At 42.7% G+C, this 20,007-nt stretch overlaps 1 pseudogene; it reads right to left on the bottom strand.

Annotated features, from left to right (window-relative positions):
* Positions 1-13,127: 13,127 nt before the first annotated feature.
* Positions 13,128-13,813, bottom strand: LOC136175389 (protein lin-28 homolog A pseudogene; annotated as a pseudogene).
* Between the last annotated feature and the right edge of the window lie 6,194 nt (positions 13,814-20,007).

The raw sequence follows: 20,007 nt of genomic DNA, 5'->3' as shown, positions 1-20,007 counted from the left end.
TCTCTGCTTTTCTTCTGAAACTTCTCCCCATCACTGGGGAGTCCACTGACTGCCTGAACCCAGGGAAGATGCCTTACTTGTGGTGGATGCTCCTGGTGCACACAGCACAGAGTGCTCCCCTTCCTGCCCCCCTGGCTCCCAGTTCATCAAGAGGGAAGGAAACAGGACTTCCTTAGGAGGGCTGAAGAGAGCCAACAGGAGAGCTCGGTATGAAGGATTCCTGTTTCCCCTTAGCCCCTTCACCCTTTTATTCCCCGCTACCCTCATCTCTAGGAATGAGGAGCTATTTTAGCATCAAAGCAGATCACTCTTGTGCTCTGAGAGATGGTCTCTATGAGCAAGAGAGCAGCTTGTTGTTTGGTTGGTTTACAGATGCCACATTCCAAAAAAGACATGGCTTGGCTCACTGTGGAAAATTCCTAAAGAGATGGGAATACCAGACTACCTTACCTGCCTCCTGAGAAGTCTGTGTGCAGGTCAAGAAGCAACAGTTAGAACTAGACATAGAACAATGGACTGGTTCCAAATTGGGACAGGAGTACATCAAGGTTGTATATTATCACACTGCTTATTTAACTTATATGCAGAGTACATCATGCAGAATGCCAGGCTGGATGAAGCACAAACTGGAATCAACATTGCCGGGAGAAATGTCAATAACCTCAGATATGCAGATGATACCACTCTTATGGCAGAAAGCAAAGAGGAACTGACGAGCTTCTTGATGAAAGTGAAAGATCTGGCTTGAAACTCAACATTCAAAAAACTAAGATCATGGCATCCAGTCCCATGCCCTGGAGGAGGCAACCCACCCCAGTATTCTTGCCTGGAGAATCCCATGGACAGAGGAGCCTGGCGGGCTACAGTCCATGGGGTCACAAAAGAGTCAGACGTGACTTGGCGGCTAATCAACAACGTACCTTTCACTTAAGATTTACCAGCTGCTAACATTTTCTCCATTTGTTTTCTCTCTCTACATATAAATTAACATATGTGTGCATACACATATGTTATACATTCACATATACATTTTTTTAACCATTCAAGAGTCAGTTGCATATCATGACACTCCATCCCAGTGTACGTTAGCTTGTATCTCCCAAGAGCAGGAATATTCTTTTCCATAAACCCAGTGAACCCAAACAGGTTTGACACTGATAACACACTATTTTCAGGTTTAGAATCCATATTCAGTTTTTGCCAAAATGCTCTTTAAGACAAAAAAAGAAATCTAGGATCCTATCAACAATCAACTTTGCAGCATTGCTTTTAATCAATAAATGTGTGCCAATTCAACGAAATGAGTTTCTCCCAGGGAGAGTTGTGCACAGAGAAGAGAAATGCACGAAAGATAGAGCATTGAGAGATAAGATAAATGCCTTCAGAGACTGAGAGGATGGCAGGAGAAAAAGGAGAGAAGGCTCAGTCAGAGCGCAGGCTCTTGAAACAGACATTGAAGGGTCTCCTACTGAGTCCTTGGATCCTTGAAGATCTCAGACAGGCCTGGCCACCCAAAGTGGGTCATAGAGTATTCTACTCCAGGCCAAATTTCTCTCTAGCACATGCAGATTCCAAGGTAGATTCTGGGATCTATGTCTTCCATGTCTTGATGCCCTTTGGGGTTTGGTCCCACTTTTTAGGATTTGGTCAGTATTTTTTTCTTATTTCTTTCTTTATTTTCTTTGGATCTTTGTTGCTGTGCCTGGGTTTTCTTTAGTTGCAGGGAACAGGGGCTACTCTCTATTTGAGGCACACGGGCTTCTCTTTGTGGTGGCCTCTCCCGTTTTGGAGCATGGGCTGTAGGTGCATGGGCTTCAGTAGCTTAAGCTCCTGGCCTCTAAAGTATGGTCTTGGTAGTTTTGGCGCACAGGCTTAGTTGGCCCACGGCATGTGGAATTTTCCCAGGCAAGGGATGGAACCTATGTCCCCTGCATTGGCGGCGGATTCTTCCCCACTAGACTACCACAGGAAGTGTGGGAAGTCCACAGCGTTTCTTCTTAAGCTCATCTTCTTACTTGGAGCCCTGGTGGGGGCTGGGGGAAGGGGGATGAGCAAATACAGCCTCTTCTTGCTGAGAGTGAAGCAGAAGGAAAGGTGTGTATGTGTGCGTGTGTGCATGTGCACCCTCTCAACATCCCTCAGAGGAGCCCTCCTTGAACCCGTGAGCCTGGAACCCCAGCCTTCTATTGCTATGACAACTGCTTCTATGAGGACATAGGGAGTATAGAATTGAGTGTGGGGTTACAGAGGGAACACACCAGAGTCTCAATGCATTAGTGATCTTAGAACTGTATGATAATGAAGAAGAGAGATAATATGTCTCTGCCTTCGAATCTCGAAGTAGGGGGGCAGGATGGGACACAGCAGGTGCAAGGGCAGGGTGACTCCTGAAGTTCTGCCTTGTGTGAGCAGTTCCACTTCTAAATAACCTCTCCTCTTCTTCCCCTTAGGTGGTTAAAGAAGCTTGGGGATCCCCAGGGGTAGAAAACCCCTCCTTTAACACCATTGATATATCCTTTACACCCAGCCACAGCTTCACTGATGACCTAGGCTATCAAGGGAGCCAGGACCTGACCAGCGTGAGTACCCCTCCTCTGGGGTCTCCCACCCCTTGCTCTACCACCGTATGGGCATCTTAGGCCACTGACCTCCCCTTTGATGTTCTGTGGCCACCTTCCATATCTTGTCTATGTCCTTCCAATTCACATTTTTACTAAACATGGCTCAAATTGACTCCTTCCAGGAAAAAATACCAACAGTAATAGTAGTCTCAGCATATATCCATTGAATACTTACAACATGCCATTTTATGAGAATTTATCTGTCATTTAAACTTCATAAGAACCCTGTATGGTCAATACTATTACTATTCCCATTTTTCAGATGAAGAAATGGAGACAAAGGTAAGTTAAGTAACTCTCCCAAGATTGCCTAAAAGATGCTAGAGTTTGAGCTCAGTTTGTTTGACTCAGGATCTCATACACAAAACTGCCTCCTAGCTAGCTGCTCCATTTTTATGAGTGTCCTCCATTGTACCCTCTCAACATTTATATGCTGTTGAACACACTTGATATATGAACTTACTTGCTTGTTTATTTGGGGGAGGGTTTAAATGCTAGCTGTAATTTTGTTATTGAGCTATAATTGACACACAATACAACTATACATATTTAAAATGTACAACTTGATGTTTTGGCAATGTATATACTTGCAAAACCATCACCACAATCAAGATAATAAACAGATCCATCACCTTCAAATAGGAACTGCCTGGATTTCTAGAACAGATATATTAGAGGGTTATTACCTAACTTCTAAAGGGATTCTTTAACCAAAGTATTTGAATCCTTTTTAAAATAATGAGCTCCCATCTGATGCGCTTAGAGTATGCCTGTGTATCCTTTGCTGATCCTGCCTTGTAATTTCTCTTTGGTCATTTTAAGGGCATGTCTCCCCTGGGCAGGGCAGTCTAAAGCTGTGCTTCCCATGCTGTACTCACAAGCAGGTGGGTGCTTGGCTTAATCTTTCCCTCTGATCTCAGTCCTTCTCTGCCTCACTTCCCCCCCTTAGACTCGAAGTCCCATATGTAATGGGATGGGTCAGTGGAGAGCACACTTCATTCCTTGCTCTCGGATTCTTCAAGGAAGAAGACCCCAGCCTTGTTCCAGGCAAGAGACAGAAGCGGAATAAGATTGCCATTCTCCGGATGAGGAGAAATAAGGTGAGGGAGGAAGATGAGAATGACAAGGAGGATGAAGAGGACGAGGCCAGGCGCTCTCCTAGGGTGAGACGGAAGCAACACGCATACTCAAAGGCCCGCCAACCTAAGCAAAAGGAGATTTCAGGTGTCTTGGAAAATAACTTGAGCACGGCCGCCTCCAATACCAAGTCATCTCCCTGGAGTATGATGGAGTTCCGGCAATACTTGTGTATGTGCTGCCAAACTCAGCAGAAGTTAGTGGAGGAGAACAAAGCATCAGATTCTAAAGAAAGAAGAAACCCCAATGAAAAGGAGAAAGGAGGCGCAGTTTCTGTTAATGAGCAAGGGAGGGAACAGGCTCCTGAAGGAGCTCCAGGGGAAGTTCAGGGCAAAAGCCAGAACAGAGAGTGTAATCCTTCAACTTATAAATAAAGCACATTTTATTTTTATGGATGGTATGTAGGAACCTGATTGATGATCACAGGTTTTCATCTTTCTCAGTTATTTTTGTAGATGTATCCACTTTCTTCCTCCAGCTCCTCCCCTTTCATCTCTCTGAACATCTTCTCATCCTTTCTAATACTATATGCATTTCCATCTCTAAGACGTGGGGCTAGTGCATGGGTGGGTGAGACTTGGAGAGGGGTCAGGAGGCTTCTGAAACCCTTGAGGCCTGCACCTCCAAGAAGGTGAAGAACAATCTGAAGAGAAGGGTCTTGAGGTAACTGATGAGGGAGGCTTCAAGGCCTAGCTTTCCAGGTTTGAACTCCAGACTTGTCTCATTTTCTCCCTCCTAAGTCTCAGCTCTATATAGCAAAACTTTTGAGCTTCTGATTGTAGCAAATAAGAAGACCAGAAAAAAACTGCCCGAAGGGATTCTCGAAGCCATTTTCAAGATTGCTATCATGGCAACACAGTTTAAGACTAGCTCCCAAATTTATATTGCCATCTCACTTTTCATTCCTTAGCTTGAGTAAAGGAGGAAAAAAAGGGGCCCTTTCCCTCCAGGATCTATCTTCGCCCTTCCCCACATATTCACTAATCACTCAGAAGGAATCTTAGAAATCAGGAAAATATCTCAGGGCAGATTCCCTAGAAGCTGAGCCTGAGATGGAGGTTCTCGTGCAAGGGTTTTATTGAGAGAATGCTCTCAGGAGAAGGAAGGTGGATGGGGGAAGTGGATTAGGGCGGGGCAGAAAGCTAGGCAGGGTTTGTTAAGAGTTAACAGTTAAGTCTGTGTCCACCTGATCCCAAGGAGCTCTGAAGTGGGAGTTACATCTCAAAACTGGTCACACTTTTGAGGCAGAGGGCTGGCCTTTTGTAAGCCTATGTCAGTCAGTCACTGAGGGCTGCTCGAGGTTCCCCAGTGAGGTAGGCTCCCTGCTGACTGAAGGCAGTTCTTTGGTGAAGGACTGTGAGCTGTTAGCCATCAACTCCACAGCAGCTGGAAATGGGTGGGTGGCCCCATAAAGGAAATCTGGGCAGTGTAATTCTGTAATTCATTGAAATTCATGTGTTTCCCAGGATATACTTAATTTCTGTAAATGTCCCAGGTGCACTTGAAATATGTATTACAGGAAAGTGCATAAAAGTTAACATAAAAATGGAGAAAGAGCAGCTGTCCTTAGAGAAGAACTGCAACGAACACAAGAGATAGAAAACCACTATTAAAACACCAAGAGTCATAATTGTTGGAGCAACACCCAACCATGGAAGGTGAGATTAGTGGGTAAAAAACTGAGGAGAAACAGGGTACTTGTGCAGTCTTGAAGTATCTCCTTCAAGGTATTTATTAATTACATAGATCAAAATAATAACTTTACAAGCAGAAACACACTAGATCTCACCTCCTCTTAACTAAGTTATCAAAGTTAACATTGCCAATGATAAGACATATTGACATTGTCTACCCCTGAAACGATGTGCTGAGAAGACACACATGTCAAAATGCATAACCTCCGTCTAAGCGTGAGAAATATCAGACAAACCACCAAATTGAGAGGCATTGCACAAAATGATGGACCAATACTCTTCAAAAGGGCCAAGGCTCAAATAGATTTACGGTTGTCAAGGGAAAGGCCGGATGAGGGAGGAATAGATTGAGAGTTTAGGATTAGCAGATGCAAACAATTATAAATAGAATGAATAAACAACAAGGTCCTACTGTATAGCACCGGGAGCTATATTCAATATCCTGTATTAAGCCATAATGGAAAATAATATTAAAAAAATATATGTATATATGAAACTGACCACTTTGCTGTACATCAGAAGCTAACAAAGCATTGTAAATCAACTATACTTCAAAACATAAGTTAAAAAAATAATTTAAAAAATATTTTTAGCATGCCGCATAGCATATGGGATCTTAGTCCCAACCAGAGATTGAAACTGTGCCAACTTGCAGTGGGAGGGCAGAACTTCTGTTTTTTTTTTTTTTTTTGGAAGGGGGGAGTCATAACCACTAGACAGCTAGTAAAGTTCCTAATTAATGAGTTTTAAAAAATGTTCACCACCACCCCAAAAAAAGAGTGCCAAGGCTCTGAAAGACTTTCACATAGTAATGGAGACTAAGGAAACTGGACATTTGTTAATAAATACAATGCGGGATTCTGGATTGGATCCTGGAACAGAAAAAAAGGACAAAGTGGTAAAAGTCAAATAAAGTCTGTAGTTTAGCTCATGTTATCATATCAATGTTAATTCATTTTGGTAATTTTACTGTGATTATGCAAGATACTGGGCTTTCCAGGTGCCACACTGCTAAAGAACCTGCCTGCCAGTGTTGGAGGTGTGTGTCGGATTCCTATTGGGAAGGGCCCCTGGAGAAGGAAATGACAGCCCACTCCAGTATTCTTGCTTGGAGAATCCCACGGACAGAGGAGCCTGGCAGGCTACAGTCCATAGGGTCACAAAGAGTCAGACACAATTGAGCAACTAATACACACACAGACACACACAGGGAAATCACAGAGTCAGACACGACTGAAGCGACTTAGCGTGCATGCACGCATGCAAGATACAAACAATAAGAGAAGCTGGGTGAAGAATATTTGTATTATTTTTGTAATTTTTCTGTAAGTCTTTCTCCTTACAGAACTGTAAGGAGAAATAGTTCAGTTCAGTCACTCAGTCGTGTCCGACTCTTTGCGACCCCATGAACCGCAGCACACCAGGCCTCCCTGTCCATCACCAACTCCCAGAGTCCACCCATATCTAAGTCCATTGAGTCGGTGATGTCATCCAACCATCTCATCCTCTGTCGTCCCCTTCTCCTTCTGCCCTCAATCCTTCCCAGGATCAGGGTCTTTTCAAATGAGTCAGCTCTTCGCATCAGGTGGCCAAAATATCGGAGTTTCAGCCTCAACATCAGTCCTTCCAATGAACACCCAGGAGTGATCTCCCTTAGGATGAACTGGTTGGATCTCCTTGCAGTCCAAGGGACTCTCAAGAGTCTTCTCCAACGCCACAGTTCAAAAGCATCAATTCTTCAGCGCTTCTTTATGGTCCAACTCTCAAATCCATACATGACCACTGGTAAAGCAAGGAGAAATAAAGACAAAATTATTTCAAAACAAAACACAAATAAATGCGCATTCTAAGAAATCATAGTAATCAATCCTCAGTTTGAGAAATAGGATATTATCAGTACCCTTGAATTATCCTCGTGTCCTCCTTCCTAATCACAGCTTCTTACTTCCCATGGAGGTCACCACTGTGGTGAATTTTATGGTAATTACTTCAAGGTTCAATGCTGTAAAGAGCAATATTGCATAGGAACCTGAATGTTAGGTCCATGAATCAAGGTAAATTGGAAGTGGTCAAACAGGAGATGGCAAGAGTGAACGTCAACACTCTAGGAATCAGTGAACTAAAATGGACTGGAATGGGTGAATTTAACTCAGATGACCATTATATCTACTACTGTTGGCAGGAATCCCTTAGAAGAAATGGAGTAGCCATCATAGTCAACAAAAGAGTCCAAAATGCAGTACTTGGATGCAATCTCAAAAATGACAGAATGATCTCTGTTCGTTTCCAAGGCAAACCATTCAATCTCACGGTAATCCAAATCTATGCCCCGACCAGTAATGCTGAAGAAGCTGAAGTTGAATGGTTCTATGAAGACCTACAAGACCTTTTAGAACTAATACCCAAAAAAGATGTCCTTTTCATTATAGGGGACTGGAATGCAAAAGTAGGAAGTCAAGAAACACCTGGAGTAACAGGCAAATTGGGCCTTGGAGTACAGAATGAAGCAGGTCAAAGGCTAACAGAGTTTTGCCAAGAGAACGCACTGGTCATAGTAAACACCCTCTTCCAACAACACAAGAGAAGACTCTACACATGGACATCACCAGATGGTCAACACCAAAATCCGATTGATTATATATATATATATATATATATATATATATATTTTTTTTTTTATTATATTCTTTGCAGCCAAAGATGAAGAAGCTCTATACAGTCAGTAAAAACAAGACTGGGAGCGGACTGTGGCTCAGAGCATGAACTTCTTATTGCCAAATTCAGACTTCAATTGAAGAAAGTAGAGAGAATCACTAAACCATTCAGGTATGATCTAAATCAAATCCCTTATGATTATACGGTAGAAGTGAGAAATAGATTTAAGGGACTAGATTTGATAGACAGAGTACCTGATGAACTATGGACAGAGGTTCATGACATTGTACAGGAGACAGGGATCGAGACCATTCCCAGGAAAAAGAAATGCAAAAAAGCAAAATGGCTGTCTGAGAAGGCCTTACAAATAGCTGTGAAAAGAAGAGAAGTGAAAAGCAAAAGAGAAAAGGAACAATATTCCCATTTGAATGCAGAATTCCAAAGAATAGCAAGGAGAGATAAGAAAGACTTCCTCAGTGATCAATGCAAAGAAATAGAGGAAAACAATAGAATAGGAAAAGACTAGAGATCTCGTCAAGAAAATTAGAGATACCAAGGGAACATTTCATGCAAAGATGGGCACAATAAAGGACAGAAATGGTATGGACCTGAAAGAAGTAGAAGATGTTAAGAAGAGGTGGCAAGAATACACAGAACTGTACAAAAAAGATCTTCACGACCCAGTTAATCACGGTGGTGTGATCACTCACCTAGAGCCAGCATCCTGGAATGTGAAGTCAAGTGGGCCTTAGGAAGCATCACTATGAACAAAGCTGGTGGGGGTGATGGAATTCCAGTTGAGCTATTTTAAATCCTAAAAGATGATGCTGTGAAAGTGCTGCACTCAATATGCCAGCAAATTTGGAAAACTCAGCAGTGGCCACAGGACTGGAAAAGATCAATTTTCATTCCAATCCCAAAGAAAGGAAATGCCAAAGAATGCTCAAACTATCGCACAATTGTACTCATTTCACATGCTAGTGAAGTAATGCTCAAAATTCTCCAAGCCAGGCTTCAGCAATACGTGAACCGTGAACTTCCATATGTTCAAGCTGGTTTTAGAAAAGGCAGAGGAACCAGAGATCAAATTGCCAACATCCGCTGAATCATTGAAAAGCAAGAGAGTTCCAGAAAAATGTATATTTCTGCTTTATTGACTATGCCAAAGTCTTTGACTGTGTGGATCACAATAAACTGTGGAAAATTCTGAAAGAGATGGGAATACCAGACCACCTGACCTGCCTCTTGAGAAACCTGTATGCAGGTCAGGAAGCAACAGTTAGAACTGGACGTGGAACAACAGACTGGTTCCAAATAGGAAAAGGAGTACGTCAAGGCTGTATATTGTCACTCTGCTTGTTTAATTTATATGCAGAGTACATCATGAGAAACGCTGGGCTAGAGGAAGCACAAGCTGATATCAAGTTTGCTGGGAGAAAAATCAATAACTTCAGATATGCAGGTGACACCACCCTTATGGCAGAAAGCAAAGAGTAACTGAAAAGCCTCTTGATGAAAGTGAAAGAGGAGAGTGAACAAGTTGGCTTAAAGTTCAACATTCAGAAAACAAAGATCATGGCATCTGGTCCCATCACTTCATGGCAAATAGATGGGGAAACAGTGGAAACTGTGGCTGCCTTTTTTGGGGGGGCTCCAAAATCACTGCAGATGGTGATTGTAGCCATGAAATCAAAAGACGCTTACTCCTTGGAAGGAAAGTTATGACTAACCTAGACAGCATATTAAAAAGCAGGGACATTACTTTGTCAACAAAGGTCTGTCTAGTCAAGGCTATGGTTTTTCCAGTAGTCATGTATGGATGTGAGAGTTGGACCATAAAGAAAGCTGAGCACCAAAGAATTGATGCTTTTGAACTGTGGTGTTGGAGAAGACTCTTGAGAGTCCCTTGGACTGCAAGGAGATCCAACCAGTCCATCCTAAGGGAGATCAGTCCTGGATGTTCATTGGAAGGACTGATGTTGAGGCTGAAACTCCAATACTTTGGCCACCAAATGCAAAGAGCTGACTCATTGGAAAAGACCCTGATGCTGGTAAAGGTTGAGGGCAGAAGAAGAAGGAGACAACAGAGGATGAGATGGTTGTACGGCATCACTGACTCAGTGGACATGAGTTTGGGTAGGCTCCAGGAGATGGTGATGGACAGGGAGGCCTGGCGTGCTGCGATTCATGGGGTTGCAAAGAGTAGGACACAACTGAGCGACTGAACTGAACTGAACTGAACTGAATGAGTCTTTATTCATTCAGTCTTTATACATTCCCAAGGAAAAGAAGGGGAAGGGAAAAGTATCAGAATGTGTGTTACAAAATGATAGCAAGTGGGAAAGGAAGTACCTGGCTCAACAAAATCATCAGATAAACACTGCCCAGGTGGGGTTGCCAAAGCCCAAGAGGGCTATGTCTCCTGTAGTTTGGGAATGAGAGGAAGGGATGAGGGAAAGAACAGATGGGTACATGCTTTTCTACCCTCCCTCCCTCCCCATAAATTCAAGATTTCACACAAAGCTATGGCTTCTAGCAGTAAACATGGAGTTATATTCATCCATCTTCTATTAAACAATCTTGTGGCCTCTTGGACATCAGTTTCTTGCACCTGCATAAAAGTTCCTACGTGACTTGAATATACATTCATCTTTCCTTTTGTGGTCTCCTAACCCCACTTTCTACATGAAAGAACCCCTCATTGCTCCTGTCTACCCTCAGACTTGAGATTAAAATAGGTTTTAATCCACCCAAAGACAGCAGTTTGTTTAGCACGAATCTCATCAAGGAGTGGTCATGACTCAGGAGACTGGGAACAAGGGATGGAGAGTTCCTAGCTTCTTCAGGACTTTTGCACAGATCATTTAATCTCAGGCACCCCAAAAATTAAATATACAGGTGTATGGGCTATTTTAAGGGACGCAAAGGTGGATATAAGAGGGGGTATGAATCTAGTTTTTTGGACAGATAATCTTGTTCGAAATAGGAAATAGGGGAAGGGGAAGACAAAAGAAAGTGTGGTTCAAGACGTCCCACTTCAAGAAGAGGGGCCCCACGCTTATGTTTCAGATCTTTTTTGCCTGGTGCAAAACCGTTTGTCAAAGATGCTTTGGCTATTTTTCTCAAAATGAAAAGAAGTTTGTAAACAATAAAGCCCCAAAAGAACATGTAGAAGACCAACACATTATATTTACACAAACTAAACCACCCAGCAATCACCAAATCAGCTACTTGTGAGGTCCTACAAAGCCCAGACAAATGTTATAACTAGAGGGGAAGACAAGAACCCAGGCTCAGACCCACTTCACCCAATGCATGCTATTGCATTTGCCCCATCACAACACAATGAGGTGGGTTTGCAGTGATCTCACAGCATGTAAATGAAACTCCCTTTTTTTCCTTTAGCTCCCATGATACTAATCACTTCTGCAGCAGGGCAGGACCGTGGATCTGGGAACCACAAAGCCATAGCTGATGGTCTCCCTGGAAGCCAAGCAGGAAACGCCCAGGATTGTTTAAGGTTAAGGATCTTGTCCTTGCTTCATGTATCTATCCCTGGGCAGCACAAAATGGGTACAGAGGCATTGCTCTTACAACCTATCTTTACCAACTCACGTTTTTTTATAAAAACATACACATACAGTACACCCTGCTGTGCCTGGTAGGTTTAACCCAATCCAGTGAAGGATGTATCTAATATGTAAAGTGAGTCCTGTGCCCTGGGTTTAGAGGTCTAGAACGGAATCCTATATCACACGTGCAGAGGACCTTTGCCTAATCTTGGCTTCCCCTCTCTGCTTTTACCTGGTCCAGCCTTTCCTAATCTCTCTGCACCACTTCTCCCTATTCAAACCAATTTCCAATCTTTCAGTAGAAGACCAAGTCATGTGGCAACCCAGTAAAAACCTAGTCTCTCATGAAACACTGAAGATGGAGGGTTTCAAGAGAACACCACAGCAGAAAGTGAAAATGAAAGTCACTCAGTTGTGTCTGACTCTTCTCGACCCCATGGACCATGAATATTGGAGTGGGTAGCCATTCCCTTTTCCAGGGGATCTTCCCAACCCAGGGATTGAACCCAGGTCTCCCTCACTATGGGCGAATTCTTTACTAGTTGAGCTACCGGGGAATCTGGCATAAAAGCCAGGTCTAACTGGCAAAAATGAGGTGGTTCGATAGGCTATACACTCCAGATAGTTGTTCTCTCTGGTGATAGAGCAACAAAAAGCATTCCGTATTGTGCAGACCCAGAGCTGCTGCCAACTCACCCCTGAGACGTACCTGAGAATACAGTGCAGGTATGAGGGTCTTAGATTAAAACATACAAAAATAAAAAACCAGAATATTTATATATCATGAAAAAATAGTTAAAATGTACAAGATACATCATTCCCACGGAGCTAGTGTTGTTGGAATCCGGGAGAAAGAAGGACCCGAGGCATAACCAAGGGGAGCAAATAAATAAAATTGTATTGGTCCAGAATGGGGTGGGAGTGAGCTTAGAAGCACCAGGACTGCAACTGTTTCTTCAGATCATCTTTTTCGACTGTCATCACAACCCACTACTTGGGACAGTTCTCAGCACTCCATCCCAAGAGGGGGTTATGAGAAGACAAGATGTGGAAAACCCTGCCTTCCTGCTGACAAATTTCCTCCCACAGAATGCAGTGACTTGTGGGTTGGGTTCATCAATCTGGTCTCATGCTTTATCTTTTCATTCTGGCATGGGAAATATTATTCCATCTCCTTCTTTAAGAGTAAAACAAATTCTCTATCCAGGCCACTTTCAAAAGCTGGAGATTCTGGGGGTGCCGACTCAGATAAAGCATGCAGGGAGGGTTAACCCCCAATGCCCTCACATGTGTTTGGAGAGAGTGTGACTGGAGTTGCTTTGCTTCACTCCTTCCTCCCACTAAGAGAGAAGAGTGGGTGAGGCTCTGCACCTCGGCCCGAGATATATAGCAGTGCCCCTACCCACCCTGTCCCCACTTTCTCCACTCTGCCAATTGACGCCTGCTTCTCAAAACTTTCTAATCACAAAAGGATAGCTGCTACCTACTGTGGCTCACTTCTGGGCCTCTGGGAGCCTAGCAGGGCTATGGATCTCTTCTTCCTCCTCCTGAAAGTAGGCTTGCTTTTCCTGGGAGCTGGGAGCTTGCTGGGCCTTCAGCAGATATGAGGCTACCATATGATTGGTGCTGTAGCAGAAGTGGCACTTCTTGGACTGGGGTGACAGGTTACATTCCTTGGCATGATGGTCTAGACCTCCACAATTGTAGCACATCTCTCCCTTTGATCTGTGTTTCTGCATATTCTTTCCTTTGGGTCGCCTTTCACTCCCGACTCAGAACACCACACCAGGGCTGGTGACTTGGACAGAGGCCAGGCCCTCAACTGACTTCTTAAAGGTGAACTCCACAGCCTCAACCTCCTTCAAGCTCCAGAAGCCCTGGAGCGTGACCCCTGCACGGGCGGGTCATAGACAGGAAGCCAAATGCCAAGCATACATTGAAGCATTTATAGAAACCAGCACTGCAGTACCTGTGGCTCCTTGGGCGCCTCCTCTGGCAGCTTGGTGCAGCCACCTGCAAGCTGGTGATTTGACACAGAGCCGGTGGCCGCGGGCCCCTGCTCCCTATTGTATGCATTTATATACATTTTGTATATCCATTCCTCCACCAGTGGACACTTGGGTTGCTTCCACATCTTAGCTATTGTGAATTATGCTGCTACGAACATAGGTGTACAAATACCTCTTTAAGACCCTGCTTTCAGTTCTTTGGGGTATATACCCAGAAGTGGGATTGCTGGATCATAATGTAATTCTATTTTTAATTTTAAAAAATGACATATGCACACTACAATATTTGTTTATTTATTTTTGTTTGCACTGAGTCTTCCTTGCTGCACATGCGCTACTCTAGTTACGGTGCTCAGTCTCACTGTGATAACTTCTCTTGTTGTGGAGCAGGGGCTCTAGGCACGTGGGCTTCAGTAGTTACTGCATGGGGGCTCATTAGTTGTGGCTTGAAGGTCCTAGAGTATGCAGGCTTTAGTAGTTTTGGGGTGTAGTTTTGGGGTGTAGGCTCAGTAGCTGCAACTTGCAAGCTCTAAAGCGCAGGTTCAATAGTTGCAGCTCACAGGCTTAGTTGCTCTGAGGCATGTGGGATTTTCCCAGATAAGGGATCAAACCGGTGTCTCCCGCATTGGCAGGCAGAATTTTTCACCACAGAGCCACCAGGAAAGCTCATTCCATCAGTTTCTACAGGTAATTTTTTGTCATTATTTGGTTTTCAAATATTGCATAATAATTCACATTGTTATGTCTTTCTCGACCGATGGTTTAATTAGTAGTATATTTCATTATTTCCAAAAATCTTGAGTTCTAGAAAACTGTATTAAGATTACAGATCATACTTTATATTATAATTTTATAATTTTTGGCAGAGTAGCAGGTGGAATCTTAGTTCTCCAACCAGGGATCGAACCTACACCCCAGAGTCATAACCACTGGACCACCAGGGAAGTCTTTATATTTTGTATTATTCCTATCCTTTAAAATTCATTGAAAATTGCTATATTTCCCAGCATATGTTCAGTGTTTGTAGATGTTCCATGTATGCTTGAAAATATATATAAACATGTACATTCTATAGTTTATTGGATGTAGTATTATATGGATTGCTTTTCGTTGAAAATAAGATGCACCCAGTACTTTTTCTTTTGCTAGGGTTGCCTTAAAAAAGTACCACAAAACAGAGGGCTCTAACAATAGAAATTTATTGTCTCACAGTTCTGGAGGATAGAAGTATGAGACCAAGGTGCTGGCAGTATTTGTCCTTTGGAAGGCTGGAGGAAGAATATGTTCCATACCTCTCCCCTAGCATCTGATGGTTTGCTGGTAATTTTTTGCATCAGTATGTGCAGCGCTTAGTTGCTCAGTTGTGTCCGACTCTGTCTCCTCCTCCAGGAGATCTTCTTGACCCAGGGACTGAACCCGAGTCTCCTGCATCTCCTGCATTGCAGGCGATTCTTAACTGCTGAGTCACGGGGGAAGCCCTACTCCGGGTATGACCTCATCTTAATCAATTTCACCTACAATGACCCCCCAACCCCTTTCCAAGGAGGGTTACGACTTTAACATATGACTTTCTGGGAGACACAGTCCAACATATACACACTGTTACTTTACTTGCTATCAAAAAGCTTTAAAATGTTATCAGTTTAAAACAATGCTACCGATTAAACTATAACTCACTACCAGGATACCAACAGTTTAAAAGAAACAAACAAGGAACCAAAAAACCCTTCCTATCAGATACCAAAAATGAAAAAATCTGTATCTTAGAGTTAATTAACATTGATACTTTTCCCCTGCCTATTGTATCAATTATAGAAATAGGTATATTGAAATCTATGATTGGGAGTTTCTCTAATTCTCTTTGTAGTGCTCTCAATTTTTTTCTTTTTAAATATTAGGGCCATATTATTATATGCATAAATATTAATATTTAAGATGGTTATATATTTTTCTGGTGAATGTTACCTTTCAACATTATGAATTAACTCTTATCTCTTTAAGTGTTACTTTCTGCCTGAAATTCTAGCTAGTTTATTATTAATATGGCTATCCTAATTTTCTTCTGGTTTGTGTTGATACAGTTTATCTTTTTCCAAACTGTTACTTTGAATTTTTCTATTTTCTTATGTTCAATAAATGTCTTATGGTCAGGATACAGTTAGCTTGTATCCCTTACCCCCAGCTCCACCCACTGAGGAATTCAGAATGTTTCATTTAAAGGTGAGTGGTTGGCTTCCCTGTGGCTCAGTGGTACAGAATCTGCCTGCCAATGCAGGAGACACTGGTTCGATCCCTGGTCCTGGAGGACTCCACTTACCGCAGAGCAACTAAGCCCATGCGTGAACCCACATGCCGCAACTACTGAAGCCTGTGTTTCACAGCAAAAGAAGTCACCGAACTGAGAAGCCTGTACATCACAGCAAATAGTAGCCCCCACTCACCACAACTAGAAAAAAGCCTGCACAGCAGCAAAAACTCAGCCCAGTCAATAAATAAGTAAAAGTATTTAAAAAAGAAAAAAAGAAAAGTGAAGGTGAGTGACTAAAACCAGACCTTTACGTGTCTTCTCTTGGATACCAGTTTCTCTTTGAGGCTGGGTCTTGTCTCTCCTCCCCCATCATTCTGCAAAGCAGGCTATGACCCAGGTGGTGGCAGAGTCTCTGGGGATGAAAGGTTGCTCCTCCCCACAAAGCAGCTGGTTTGGGTGCTACCCACCATGGGCTCAGTGAGTGCCCTTGGGGTGTCTTGACCCCTGCTCAGCGTCAGGGCAGGCTCAGTGCCTCCCCTCCCTGCAGAAGTAGACCACCAGTGGGCCTGGGGCCTTCTGGACTTGGCCTCTGGGTCCCCAGTAGATGTAGGGTAGGAGGCAAATTGGGCTGTCCTGCAGGCTCACATTAGAGCATCCATTTGCAAGATCTTCAGGGCCTTGTAGTTAGATTTTTATTTTATTAATCCAACCTGACAATCTTTGAGTTCTTTTTTCTAAGCTGTGCAGACTTAGTTGCTACATAGCATTCAGGATGGTCTTCCCTATTGGCAGGGGCGGTGGGGCGGGGTGGGGTGGGGGGGTGGCCGGGGCGTGGTGGAAAATATTCACCTGCTAAGCAGGAGACATGGGTTTGATCTCGGGGTTGGGAAGATCCCCTGGAGAAGGAAATGGCAACCTACTCCAGTATTCTTGCTGGGAAAATCCCATGGACAGAGGAACCTTGCAGTCTGCAGTTCATGGGGTGGCACAACAGTTGGACACAATTTAATGACTAGACAGCAACTAGCATTCAGGATATTAGTTCCTGAGCCAGGGATAAACCTGAGTCCCAGGCATTGCAAGCTGGATTCCCAACCACTGGACCACCAGTCCCAAACTTTGACTTTTAATGGAAGCATTTAATCCATTTACATTTAATAAAATTACTTATATATTAAAGTTTAAAACTGCCATATTATATGGAATTTCTATTTTGTATCTTCTATTTTCTCTGGTTCTGTCTTATTTAAACTTTTCAGTTTGACTAATTTTAGATTTACAGAATGATTGTAAAGACAGTAAAAGGGTTCCTATATACCCACATCTGGTTTCCCCTATTATTATCATCTTACATTAGCATAGGACATTTTTACAATTAATGAACCACTACTGATACATTATTATTAACTTAAAGTCTATACTTTATTCAGATTTATTTGTTTTACTTAATATCCTTTTACTCTTCCCGGGTTCTATCCTGGACCGTTATGGCATTAGGCATTACATTTACTCCTTTCTCCTAAGGCTCCTCTTGGCTGTAACAATTTTTCAGCTTTTCCTTGTTTTCGATGACCTTGACAATTTTCAGGAGTACTGGGTAGATATTTTGTAGAATGTCCCCAGTTGTAACTTGTTTGTTTTTCTCAGGATTAGACTAAGGTTATAAGTTTGGAGGAGGAAGAGAACAGAGGTAAAATGTAGCTTTCCTCACATCATCTCAAGACTGCATAGGAAGGTGCCTTATCACTGACCTTGATCACCTGACTGAAGCAGTGTTCCCCCACTAATGCTCCCCACCCCACCCCTTTCCACACTGTTCTCTCTTAGGTAGGCATGTGCAGCCCACAAGTGAGGAATGGGTATTCTGTTCTTCTCCTTGAGGACAGAACATTTACATACGTTGCTTGTAATTTTTCTACACAGGTTTGTGTCTTCTCACTCATTTACTCATTCAATTATTTATTTGTATCAGTACAGATTCAAGAGCATTTATTTTATACTTATTTATTTTGCTGCTGAAATTGTTCTAGCTTTGGCCACTGGGAGCTCTTTCAGTTGGCTCTTGTGTCCCTTGGCATGCACCCATCATTATATGTTTTTTTTTTTTCCCTTTTTATTATGACTAAAGATTATTACCCTTCAGAATTTCCCTTAGTGTGAGACTGCTGGTGGTGGACTGTTTTCGTTTGTCTGAAAATATCTTTGTTTTATTTTCATTTTTTGAAAGATGTTTTCTCTGGGCTCCTACCTTCTTTAAACATAGGGAAGATGCATTTCACTCTTCTGCCTTCCAGTTTTACAGTTGAGATGTAAGCAGTTGTCTGTTGTTCCTTTGAGGATAAACCATCTTTATTCCTTAGTTTCTTTAAGATGTTTTCTTTTTGCTTTCCCCTTTTTGCAGAGTTTAAGTCACTGGGTTTCCTGAATCTGTGAATTGATGGCTTTCATCAATTGTAGATAATTCTGACATTACTTCTTCAGATTGCTTTTTTCCATTTCTCTCCTCTCCTTGGACTCCAATTAAACATAATTTAGCCCAACTTCCTGCCTCTTCTGTATCTTCCATTCTTATTTTTCAAGTTTCATTCTGTTTCTATAATCTACCAATTCACTCCTCAGCTATGTCTAGTCTGCTATTAAACCCATCTACTGAGACCTTAATTTCATTTATTTTTCTAGCTAAAATTTCTATTTGGTCCTTTTCCAATTGTACTATGTCTGTTTGTGTAGTTTCAGGTATCTGCTCAAATTTCCAAGCCTTGCTTTTATCTTAACTGTTGTACATTTATTTCTGCATAACTCCAGTACATGGAATTATCTATTTACTGTCTCTCATTTCCTTTTAAGGGTGTCATTTCAGGTTTGGTTTCTTCAGGCTCTTGACTAATTCTCATTGTGGTTGATGTTATATTTGAAAAATTATTAATTATAATACTTTTGAGGTCTAGATTGGTGTTAAGTTCCTTGAGATTTCTGCTTGCTTCTCCCAAGCATCTGGAGATGCTACACATATGGATCATCTTATTCCAAGTTCGAGACTTGAGAGTCTCTGGACCACCCAGAATGGTGGGACACCAGGCTGCAGAATACAACTGGTTTCCTTCTGATTCATCCTTAGGGGCTCCTAGTCTGGGTGGATCTTTACCAGCATCCCTATATTTAGCTATCCGATTCTGATTTTTTTCTTCTCTAGCTCTCATCCTTCAAGGCCCTCAAAAGCATAGCTCAGCCTCTCGGAAGCCGTTTCCCAATTGGAAAAGCCCCCTGGGCAAAGGCAGCCCTGGAGTCTTCTTTTCTCTCTGGATTCCCAGTCACTCTTCGTTAGTCCTTTGATTTTTGATACTTTTCATATTTAAAATTTCTGAGGGCTGGTCTGAAACATCCAGCCTACCATTATTAGAAGTGGAACCTCCCACACACTTTATTCCAGATATCACAGAACTCTAGCCCATAACCTCACTATACAAAGATAAAACTGTAGACATGTGAAGACTTCCTTAGGCTCCCACTGATTAGTTGTAGAGCAGGGATTTCCAGCTGGCACTAGCAGTAAAGAATCCACCTCCCAAGGCAGGAGACATGGAGACATGGGTTCGATCCCTGGGTCGGGAAGATCCCCTGGAGGAGGGCATGGCAACCCACTCCAGTATTCTTGCCTGGAGAATCCCCATGGACAGAGGAGCCTGGTGGGCTACCATCCATAGGGTCACAGAGTAAGACACGACTGGAGACTTAGCAGCAGCAGCAGTCGTAAAACTTTTAGCCTCAGAGCTTAAGACTAATTAATAACTGCTAAACTTCCCTTACATAAAATCTGGATGTAAGGGTTTGTTTTGACCTTTTTACCTGGGGTAAGGAGAGGATAGTCTTGCCAAAAGATCAGAGGATGAAAGCAAGGACTTAGCCATATTCCTAGCACTTTTCATACATTCCTCTCCCAGCCCTGACTTATGGGAATGGTGGGTGGGGTGGGATCTGATAACTTATATGGTTTGGCAATCACAAATGGAAGAGAATGATCCTTTCCATTCCTAAACCACAGATTACAGATAGCTGTGATCAGTTATCCCT

The sequence above is a fragment of the Muntiacus reevesi genome, chromosome 1 (genome assembly GCF_963930625.1).
Source record: "Muntiacus reevesi chromosome 1, mMunRee1.1, whole genome shotgun sequence".
Taxonomy (NCBI): Eukaryota; Metazoa; Chordata; class Mammalia; order Artiodactyla; family Cervidae; genus Muntiacus; species Muntiacus reevesi.
The sequence above is the reverse complement of the archived record's forward strand: the minus strand, read 5'-3'. Positions and strand labels throughout refer to the sequence as shown.